Consider the following 12,050-nt stretch of genomic DNA (forward strand, 5'->3'; position numbering starts at 1 on the left):
ACAAGAAGAGGCACGGGTTTTCAGAGGGCTGAGGGAGAAAAGGACAGCAGTTGTTTGGAAATGGGAGCTCAGTGTGACGAGTTAACGCCTCTTCCAAAGCTGCCTGTTTAAAGTCTGATTAATTTAGGCGGCGTTTGCTTTCTGTCGCTGTGATCAACACCATGACCTAAAGCAACCTAGGGGGGAAAGGGTTTATTTCATCTTACACTTCCAGCTGACAGTCCATTTCTGAGGGAAATCAGAAGAAGGACTCAAGGCAGGAACCGAAACAGAAACCACAGAGAAACACTGCTTCCTGGTTTGCTCTCCCAGGCTCTTATTCAGCCAGCTTTCTTATGCAGCCCAGGCTAGGGATGATAGCATCCGCAGTGGAATGAGCTCTCCTACATCCTTCATCAGTCAGGACAGGCCTGCACAGACCTGACCACAGGCCTGTACAGACCTGACCACAGGCCGGTCGGACATGGGCGATCCTGTACTTGAGACTCAGACAGATGACTCTGGGCTGTGTCAAGTTGATAGAGAAAGGTAGGACAGGAGCCATGTCACCTGGCCACTGAGATAGGAAAACAAAAGAAGTCTCTACCTCCCGTCATTGTTGAGGACCAGTTCTAAGCCTATGCACAGTGACTGCAAACAGCAGTAACCACCAAAAAGGGAAAGACAGAAGAAGATGAGCTGATACGTGTTAGCTTCTGCATTCGCAGTCAGAGAAGTTCAAACTGAAATAGCTGAGGATAGTGAGGATAGGAGCGTGTACTCTGGGCCTGGAGTGAGAAGTGGGTTTGCCATAGGGCTAATGGAGTGTGAACTCAGGTCTCCATATTGGACAGACTATGACGCTGCTTCTCAGAGACCTAGTAATATGTTCGTCACATGCTTGTGAGCGCTATACAATATGCTGTATATTGTTTGTCCTAAATGAACTGTCAAAATGATGTAAGCTTCGGGCTCCTAAAAACTGGATCCGTCTCTGCCAGACCTCATGGGGCTGACTCTAACTCTAGCTCTGCCCCTGCCTGGAATTCTTCGAAGCTGTTTCATACAAAAGGTGTGCCAACTGGGCAGTACTTCTGAGGCTTAGAAGTTTGCGAGGAAGACTATGAGAATGTTGTCTTCTTGTATCAAGGCAAGACCATTCAAAACCTGCGGGTCTCTTTGCAGTTATAGCCCCTCCCAGCCTCCCACTGAATGTTTGTCTTTTAGATACAGCATGCAATGATTGTTAAATAGTTTCAGATAAGAGCCTGGATCTGCCCAACCCACCTCCTTCTCCAGTTACTGAGAATCCGGTCTTGCTCCACTCTGGATTCTTCCAGCTCAGGGTTGTAGGAGTGCAATATGACCATTGGTTCTCCCCTCATCGTACAAGATTCTGCAAGTCTGTGTGAGCCTGGGAATGAGTTTATATTTCTACAAAGTTCCTGGATCCCTCTGCAGCTGTTGGTCTAGGGATTATGCGTTGAAGGGCACCTCTTCTTGCTCTAGATAAAGAAACCCAGGCTTCTGCACTTTCAGCCTATGACCTGGTCATTCTTCCTGGGCCCCTCATATTCTGTGCAACCTCTAAGGGCACCAAGGCAGAGCAGGTGTAGATGAAGTTCCTAAGGGGAGACTGACCCCACATAACCATCAGGAATGGCATTTAAGCATCTTTAATACCAGAATGTAATGCATTTTTATACCACCATCAGATTAACATTAGCCACCAATCTAGTGGGCTAAAAGATAAATCACAAGAAGATCTTCCTGCTGAATGCATGCCTACATATAATGTGCAAGCATTGTCCTCTCAAGATGTTGAAGTGACTTTAAAAGGTTATAGTGGCACAGGGTGAGATGTCAACCTCTCTCAGGCCATACAAGTTTGAGCCTGAAAAATGTTCATGAATTCCAGTTGAAGCTCTTTGGGGATCCCACACGCCCACCATCATGACTAGGAAAAACAGCTGGGACAATGGAGGGAGGGACCAGAACAGGATGCATGCCATTAGCACACAAAGGGAATTTCTAGGATATATGAATCTGGTCCTCCCTCCCACGGAGGCTACTGCCTACTGCCCCTCATGAGCGCTTGCTGTGGGAGGAGGCAGCCCTCACTTGGGGAAAGCCATTGGTAGCCCTGCCTATGACAGACCAGGCTAGTATCCCACTGTAAAGAAATTTAGCCCCTAGTCTAAAAATTGGGGCATCTAGCTAGTCTCCTTCCTTTTGCTTTCTGTCCTCTTGCTTGTAACGTGTCCTTGCATGCTTGCTGTTACCGGACAGCTCTGTCTTTTTGTTAACACTTGCCAGACCTTCCCAGCTAATGTTCACTCACAAATGAGACAACGCAGCATCCAATTGCACAAACTGTCTCCCCCTCCCCCCTTTTCATGTGGTTCTAATAAATGTTTCTTAAAAGCATATTGAAAGCCTAGTTAGCACAAGAAAATCCCACGTCTATTGTCCAGCACCCGGTAGCTACTCGGTAAAGTTGTGTAGTAAGGAATTGCAGTGAGACCCATGGTGCATGGTAAGAGCCGCCATGTTTCTGGAATGTGTGGTGTTCCTGGTCTCACACAGAGTTCCAATGGGAATTCCCACCAATGTTCTTTCTCACAGAAACCTCTAAGGTAAAAGTGATACCACACTGATCATTAGGACTGACATCTAAGCATCTTTCAAACTAGACAGAACATCTCTGTCCTGCTCTCAGGTTGACATTCTTTGTCATACTGGTGTTAGACCTTTTGAGGTCATCTGTATCTGTCCCTCAGCCCTTTCCAATACTGCCCCTGGGGCAATGGTGGCGGCCAACCCTTGTTGTTTCCAGCCATTTCCTTCTCCCCGTACCGCAACATCACACATAAGCGACCCATATAACAATGCTGTCACATTTCCCTGGTAGAAACATTCATCTTAACTCCTAAGAGATGCTAGGTCATGCTTTGATTTTGATCATTGCTTTGGGTCTGCTGTTGGACACAGCCCTCCCCCAAACCTCAGGCATTGCCAAGGGAGTTGGTCGGTGCTGCCAGGGATTGTTTATACTGGACCGCAGAACCTTGAGTGCTGCAAGGACCACCTTCTGCTGAATGGATGTTTCTGAGCTCAATTGTGCAGGGCTGGCCTGAGTCACAACTAGGAAAGGAGGTAAAATACACAGCATTTTAAGACGCATGGGCGTCTCTGAAAAGAGCTTGAGTATTGTCTGTGGATACAAAATAAAATAGTTCCAAGTCTTAATAACCTTAAAGGCTGTTTTCCTACATAAGGATGTGCAACTGTCTTTGAAATGGCTAGGAAGTCCAGCTCTTGGTATCTGAGAAATAAATAAAGGAATGCCATTGTTAACCATTGCAAAAGTCAGGAATTCATGCCCACCGATGCCCTGAGTCATTAGTGTGAGTGGGGCAGAAGGGGTGGTGACTAGCATTTCCAGATGAAGAGGGCACGTGGTTCTGTGAGTAAGTTTGGGGTCAAGACATTTTATATAGGAGCTGCCATGAGGAAACCGTAGGCTTATATCCTGGTGGAGACCCACAAGGTGGTGCCCCCCATCTGGGTCAGAGCTACAGGTCTGTGTTGTACAAACTCTACGTGTGGTGTGTAGGGGTTCAGGATATCTGCTGATGATCACCGGACAGGGAGAGAAAAAGGGGCACTTAGTCACGGTGACCTGTAGGAGCCTAGCTCTTTCCTCCAGATTTGGAGATGGCTCTGGCTATGGCATTTGTTCACATGGGGCTTCAAATAACAAACTGTTAAGATGTTCAAATACAGTTTGAGGGAACAGCTATAAATTCAAACCATCCATTAAGTTGAGCTGTTTTTAGAGCTTGTTCTTTCCCTCTCCCAGCTGCCTTCTCTCTTTAGACATGAGTGGGGGGATAGCTCAGTGGGTAGAACCTTTGCCTAAAGCCCTCAGTCTAATGCCCAGCCCTGAACAAGAAAGAAAAACAGAAGGCCCATCCCAAATCTTTTGCAGGCTCTTCAAAGGGGTCTTTTCTCCCTTCCCTTCCCCTATTACTTGAAATGTTAGTGGGGAGGGGGTGAGGAGGAGGCAAACAAAACGAAAACAACTGTACTTGTGTCATTGTCGCTGAAGACACATGGCCTCTTCATAGCTTGTGTGGAGTCTAGGGTTTGTGTTAGCATTGTTTTAGGGATCTGTCTTTCCAGAATAGTCAGGACTTCAGTGGAAGGGTAGGGATTGTCGGAGAGTATTTTGCTCTCAGGCTATTTAAAATGAATGACACAGACCCACTTAGGAAATAGCCAGTTTTGTGCAGGGCCCTGTGACTTGCTGTATTAGCCACCAATATTCTGTGTGTGTGTGTGTGTGTGTGTGTGTGTGTGTGTGTTGGGGGGCGGAGGAAGAGAAAGAGACTTGTAAGGAATACCAGGACACTGATTTTTTTTTTAATAAAATAAAGAGGCCTGAAGTATCCCTTTACCACCAAACAAAATAGTATGAGTTAATGGGTAGGAATTTGGCTGTGTGGTTAATTCGGTGGCAGCTGAGTCTTCTTCTGTTTGATCAAACAGGAACATGACAACTATGATGATGGAACCGAGGTTTTAAAGCCACACCCAACCCCACATTCTGCTATCATGCCACCGCTCTGACACTTTTTATTCTAGGAAAAACATGTTGTGTTCAATTCTGACCCTGGCCTTGCCAGGAACCGGTCCACCTTCATAATTAAACAATTCCCACATTCTCCTTCTCTGAATGCAACCACTTCCTTCCATTGTAAGAAGGTTTATTAATAACTAGTATAAAATGACAATGCCAGCTATTTGACATCTCTCCCCACAGAGAGGCGATCTAGGCGCCTGCCGGCTGTGTGCTTGTAGCTGTATCCAGCTCACACTGCGTGACTCTGTGCTGGTATAAATCAAGCAGTGCATTTTGTCGAGTGTTTTTCTTTTGGTCTCCATCCTTTCTATTTTGTCCGTCTCCTTCCTGGATCTTTCTCTGGCCTTTTAGAGTTTTCTATTAGCTGTGTGGTGCCTCTCCTTTTAGGTCCAAGATGAACTGCATTCCAGAGGCCTTAAATTTGGTCATAACCTCGGCTCTGCTGTTGGGTACAAAACCCAGGCACTGCCAGAGAAGTTGTTTATGCTGGACTGTGAAATTGGGCAGGCTTCAAAAGTACTGTCTGCAGAATGGATGTTTCTGGGCTCATCTGAGCAGGTCTGGCCCAAGAGGAAAATGAAATGATGGCCCCTTTCGCTTCTATTTGGTGGAGGGTGGGGGTAACAAAATCACTTTTGTGGTCATGTTTCCTGCCTTTGAGTGTTACTAGTAATGGTATACTTGCCTGATAGAGAGAACTCAGGTTGACATAGTCTTAGTGAATGGTTTTCAAGGGGTAAGGTTTTAAACGTTGGAAGAGCGATCTCCCTGCGACATCCCAGACACAGCATTCTGTTTCTACTCAGCCAAGCTCCGTGCTCAACTTCCCCGTCTTTGGTGAGAGCCCAGAATAAGGGTCATTGAGATTTGCAATTAATCTCCAAACCTCCATGTTACAATAGACAACAGCCCTAGAGCCAGCAAGATCAGTTCCCTGGGGTCTTGAGCTAAGGAATGGAAGTCATCTGCATTACTGCCAAGTTATGGTTTCAATTAGATATTTTACCAGATGCATTAACTATTTATTTATTTATTATTTATTATTTATTTTGGTTTTTCAAGACAAGGTTTTCTGTAGCTTTGGAGCCTGTCCTGGAACTAGCTCTTGTAGACCAGGCTGGCCTCAAACTCTCAGAGATCCGCCTGCCTCTGCCTCCCGAGTGCTGGGATTAAAGGCATGGGCGCCACCACCACCCAATTTGTGTTAACTTTTAAAAACTGACTGTCTCTCTGTTTACCTCCTTCCCTTCTTCCTACCCCAGAACATGCCCCCTTTCAAATGGCATTCATATTCTTCCCTTTTGGCAAAAAGTGCCTCTGAATCTGCACAGAGAGCAAAATCATCCCAAAGCCCAGCCGCCATCAAAAGGTGCTTGCTTTGTAAAGAGCTTCAGTCTCACCACTGATCTGTAAACTCTGAACTAAGCTATACCATTTGTAAAATATCCAAGACTGATGAAAAGCTCTCCGAGCATGCATTGTTCATGTTGGAAAAGACGCTGAATTCACAGAGATGGTCTGTGGAGAAAACACGTTGTTCCTGCCATCTGCCATGTGGCATTATATCACAGGGTCTCCTAGGACATCTTTGATGCAAGGAATTCATCCTTGAGGATTTGTCTGGGAAATAAATATCTCTTAATCATAAAGGGGAGCCTAACCCCTTTCCCCATATTTATTCCTGGGTATCTGCCAAAACTTTTCCTCACAGCTTCTACAGATCTGCTGGGACTTGGCTGGCTTTTTTTTTTTTTTTCTTTTCATTTTCTCCCAAAAGTCCAAAACAGGCAGTCATTTCCTTCCCTTGCTTTTACGACAACAGATTTCTTGGGAGGGGGTAGGTACTATTTGTGTTAAATTTCCCCTCCTTCCAAAGAGGAAAGCACCCCTTCCGCCTTCTGGATTCAGGGAGGCTGGTCATCAGCATTTGTGTGTGAAAACAGATGCACAGGTCCCTGTGTATCCTCAGCAGGATGCGAACTCATATCCGGTGCCAACTGGCTTGGGATCTTTGGAATGACTGCAACAAAGTCTCCATCACAGTTTAGTGAGGCGATCCTTCCATATGTTCACCAGGAAAGAGCCACTGCTTGCTCTGCTGCCCCTCCCCATGTGGTCTTCCCATATACAAATGCCACCATTCTGAAGTCTAGATTCCCCAGCTGGAAAGTGGAAAATCAGTCCCAAGTCTGCAGTAATGTCTGTGATGTCAGCTGGCTTCCTCTGAAGATCCCCAAATGCCCACTGACAATGACTTTCTTTGAACAACAGTTTTTGTCTAGCCCTGTCCGTACAAGAGTGATCTTCCTGGGGCTGGGGAATGCAGCTCACTGGCTCACTCTTATCTAACAGGCATAAAGCCCACAATCCTGTCCAGCACCAGATAAACCAAGTGTGTTAATGTTCACCTCTTTAATGTCAGAACTCAGGAGGCAGAGGCGGGAGGATCAAGGTCATAGTTGTAAACACAGAGTTCAAGGCCAGTCTTCAAATGTATTCATATACATAATTGTCTTCTTGGTGATGATCAGCTCTTTGTCCCACCAGTGACCTATCTTAGTCAAATTTGTCATGTTAGGGGATCATGATCATAAATATGATCATAAACAGTTAAAGTGCCAAATTTCACTCTTCTCTCACCCAAGTAGATACTTGCTAAGCTCTAACTCAGGAAAGAATTGCTAGGGAACTTACTTGACAGTTGGTTTCCTCAGCAGTCAATCAGACGGAGGCTGAACCTCCTCAGAGAAGTGATCATCTGGTAGTGACTAGGGGTGCCTCCCAGCACTAAGGAGGCAGGTGGATCTCTCTGAGTTCGAGGCCAGCCTGGTCTACAAAGAGCATTCCAGAGCAGCCAGGGCCACACAGAGAAAGCTTGTCTCAAAAATTCAAACAGGGGGAGGGTGATCATCAAGAAACCAAGTCAATCCCCTAGCTCCCTGTGCTATGGGTACCTTCTCTGGCGACCACAGTATCTCCCATCCTTGTTGATTTGATTGTCTCCAACTCCTCTAGTGGGCAGCACTGAGGACTGTTCTTATACTGGGAGACCTGAAGACCCTCATTGGATTCCTCTCCTTCTGCCTTCTCTTCCATTTTGAGACCAGAGTGTACAGTACAGCGGAAGGAGCTTGCTGGGGAGGTGGATGGAAGCTCAGGGTGGTACCTCCCACCCTCATAGAGTTTTCCAGTCAAGCAAAAAACAGGCCACACAGAGCAAAGCTTGAATCCAACGTCTGTAGAATGGAGCAGCGGGCTGCGTCCCGCCACCCGGCTAGCTTTACCCAAAATAATTACACAGAAACTGTATTCATTTAAATACTGCCTGGCCCCTGGCCCGTTATCTGTAGCTTCTTATTGGTTGATTCTCATATCTTGCTTTAACCCATATTTAGTAATTTATATAGCACCATGAGGTGTGGCTTACTAGGAGAGATCTTAACCTGCGTCCATCTCAGAGAGGAGAAGCATGGCGACTGTATATGGCGACTGCCTGAAGCATCTCCCCACTGCCTGCTACCCAGCATTCTGTTCTGTCTACTCCACCTACCTAATTTTCTGTTCTCTTAAAGGGCCAAGGCAGTATCTTTATTAATAATGAAAGTAACACATAGACACTCCTCCATCATTTCCCCTTTTTTTCTGTTTAAACAAAAAAGAAAGGCTTTAACTTTAACATAGTAAAATTACATGTAACAAAAGAGTTATCAAGCAAGAATTACAGTTACAATATTTAAATCTATTTTATCTTTTATCATAACTAAGGAAAGCTATAACTATCTATTTATTCTTCAACTCCATCAAAGACTCCAGAAGGATATAATATTACCTAAGTAAACAAGAAATATGCAACTTTGAAACTCTAGAAATGACAGAGACAATTCACTGCCTGGACAGTCACCCAAAGTTCCTCTATACCGTTGGGGCATCCATCTTTGGCCTTCAGGCCCATAGTGTCCAGCAGACATTTCCATGAAGCAGGAAATTTCAAAGACAGTTCAGTCACTTTCTGCTGTGTCCTGCAGAATGTCTCGCAGACTCTTTCATGAATCAGGAACCCCAAAAGACCGTCTCACCTTTAGGCAAGTTCAGCAGTCCTCTCTCTGTGGGTTCTTTGTGTCCAGTTTATGCAACAGTCCAGGCAAGAGCAGTTTCTTGCCCAAATGGCTATCAAACTCCATAAGGAGCCTCTTCGATGCCCATCTTCCTCTTGAAGTAGATGGTGCTGCCAGGAGCAGACGTGTCTCATTGTCACGAAAAGCCCATAGACACTCCTCCATCAAACGTCTGCTTCCCTAGGCCACATGGCCTCCCCTATGAATGGGGAGATGCTTCTCTGAAGAGACAAAGAAATGTAGCCTGTAAGAAATCCCCGCTTTCTCTCTCTTCTGCCCCAAGCTTCCTGAACTAATAAGGCTGCATCTGCCGTCATTCCTCATTTCCTTGCTGGTCCACTCCGTGCTCTCTTTTTCTTATAGTATGGAACAGTCTGAAATGGAGATGCCAACCCATAATAAAAGCCAGAAAGCCTTTTTAATAAAAAAAAATCAACTAATATTCATGTGACTCTTAGTGTATTCTGGGTTTCCTTCTAGCATCTTCCAGGCATCATCTCTTTTCATCTTCCCAATATTTGAAGAGCTTGCTTTCATGGTCCAGTTCATAGGGGAGGAAACTGAGACTCAGAGAAGTTCTAGAACCTGCTTCCCATCATTCCAGAGCCAGTGAGTAGCTGAGCTGAAACACACAGTTCTGGGAACCCCCTAGACCCCAGACTGTAGGCTCTTACTCTGTTCTCCAAAGACTATTCTGAGTACCCTTTCCTGTAAATCAGAGTGTTGCTTGGTACCCTCCACCCCCAAAATGGTATTCATGCATTATCCATATCTTTCAGAAATGCTCATCTCACCTCTGTTCTCATTGGCCTACGACACCAATTCACTATTTCCCTTCATCCCTTCCCAGGCAGCCCTTGGCTACTGGGTTGTTGGTTTTTTTCAATGTATAAATTCTGACATTTCACTCTTCTGGGTAGAGATGCTTCGTCCATCTTCTTCCTCTTACAGACAGCTCCATTTAAGTCTATTTAGCACCCACAATCACAGACACTTGCTTTGGCCGGTTGCTGGAGGAAGATGTAAACCCTTTAGGCATGCCTGGTAATTAAGCATGCCCCCTCCAACAAAGAGGCAGCAGCCGCAGCAACAGCAGCAGGGAAATGATCAGAGATGGTGGAGTGTTCATCCTTCTTGGAGGTCTAGGTGGTAAAGGAAGGAAGAAGGCTGTACTGGATGAAGTATTGTTGAGAAAATTTGCAGAAGGGAAGGCTAATGGCTGAGAAGGAATCATATGAATTGGTTGTTTATTAGGTAATCAGTGCTTCAGGTTTGGAGGCATTTTCGAAGATTGGTAAAGTGGTCACTTTACAGAGTGGCCCATGATGGCTCTCAGAAGGTTGAAACTCCAAAGCTTAATACTGTTCAGTAGTGGCTATGGGATGACAATCCCGATGTCTTTCTCGGTCACTGTCCTTTTCAAAGACAGCAGATGTATGTGTTGTTGTCAGTTTTACGGGCTTAACATAATAACCTTGAAGAGGCCTTGCATGTGTAATATGTATGGGTTCAAATAATTGATAACGGACAAATCGTAGTGTCAGACTTCCCCAAGTCCAAATACAGACTTGAAATTATTTTTGTCAGCTGGGTGTGGTAGTGCACACCTTTAATCCCAGCACACTTGAAGCAGAGGCAGGTGATCACTGTGAGTGCAAGGCCAGCCTGGTCTACATAGTGAGACCTTGTCTACAAACAAACAGCTAGATGGACCAGGCAAGGTATCATTGGTGTGTCTTGAACCTTTAGTTTGAGAAACTCCCATTGGCCTCAGCTCTAAGATTCTTCTGATTCTGTTTCTACTATTGTGGTGGCCAAGCCAAAGAGCATCTCTGCCCCTTGTTGCTGCCTGGTTTGCTGGCTTCCTTTCTTTATCCCTTTTAAGAGGCAAGAGCCTCATTCAGAGGATACCTAAAGGTCATTTGTGGAGGCTGCTCAGCACCACAGAGGACTATGGGCCTCTTCTCCCGGTGCTCTTTGAGAGGCTTTCAGTGGGCTTATTCCAAGGCACTTGGCCCATTCTCCTCTTGGTGGCCATATACCCTAGCTACTGGTCACAGCCACAGGCTTAGATCGTGTAAGCTCTTACACAGAGAAGCCATCAGATCTCCTGCTTCCAATAAGTAGATTTCCCTTCAAGACAGGACAGCAGTGGAGTCTTTTCAGATCCGACAGGTTCACGTGGAGCCACCCTAAGTTTGCGGAATATGGGATGGAGGCCAATGGAGCCCACCAAGTGTCCTCAGCCACAGTCCCACATCACCTGCAGCAGCCCCAGACCTGGTGCTTAGAAACGTGGTTTTAGATACATCCTTCATCTGCCATTGCATCTTTCTATAGGTGGAGCTTTGGATCCTTGCCCTATGCCAAAATGTAGAGGGAAGTTCTTACCTTTGATGAGTACTTGATGGAAAGCAGGGGAGGAGATAATTTCAATGATTTCTCTAACTCCACACCACTGTGGTAGATCAACCCCTATGTGAGGAATTTACCTAATTCAGGCACAGTGCTAAGTATTTTTGAGCATTATCTCATTCTTGACCTCAGAGATAGAAGATTCAAGAGCCACCCGTCTAACAAATGGCTTAGACTTTATCAAATCCAGATGTTTTCCATCTACCTGTTTGTCCAGTTACCATGAAAATGGAAACCCGTGTGTCCAGAATTGCCTGGTTCAGTTACTGGCAGAGGGGGTAACCTGGTTTCCAGGCACTGTATTCCTCCTGAAGGAATTTCCAGACTCAAGGTGTGCAGCGGAGCCAGTCAGCATTTGGGGTGCCAGCTACACGCAGAAAGAGTCAGGAGCCATCAAGCCTGCCAAGGCTCTCTAGAGCATCTTATGTGGGTTGAGATTTAAGTTAATTATTAGAAATAATAATTTAGGCAGCAGTAACGAACCCTGCTACTCAAAGCCAGATCTTTACTAATCCTGTAACAGCAGTCCAGTCATCCACAAATTATATGCTTGCTTCCCCAAATTTAATGTTGTGGTGTGTTCTGCCGTTCCTGAATATCGCAGGCTCTTCGATTTGATTCAATAAATCACCATTTCCTACCGAAAGGTTAGGCAGGGGTGAAGGGAAAACGATGAATTTTTCACTCATGCTAGAAATTCTTTAATCTTTTTGGACCCAAGTTTTCCCCAGGCCTGTTTTTAAAGTCTGACTTCCTTCCAGTATCATTTTACATCCTTATTAATGTTTTAGAGGATGGAGCAGAGAATGCCTCATTAAATTTTCCTGTCTTCAAATGGGCTTGGTGGTGAGTACTAAGAGACCCAATTAAGATTCATAATGATTTTTCCAGGTTGC

General features: G+C 45.4%; 1 protein-coding gene across 4 annotated transcripts in view; it reads left to right on the forward strand.

Moving 5' to 3' along the window:
- Frmd4a (FERM domain containing 4A) overlaps positions 1 to 12,050 on the forward strand; it is a 310,427-nt gene that overhangs the window by 269,852 nt on the left and 28,525 nt on the right. The gene's annotated exons all lie outside the window — the stretch shown is intronic.

The sequence above is a fragment of the Arvicola amphibius genome, chromosome 6, assembly GCF_903992535.2.
Source record: "Arvicola amphibius chromosome 6, mArvAmp1.2, whole genome shotgun sequence".
In the NCBI taxonomy this organism is placed as follows: Eukaryota; Metazoa; Chordata; class Mammalia; order Rodentia; family Cricetidae; genus Arvicola; species Arvicola amphibius.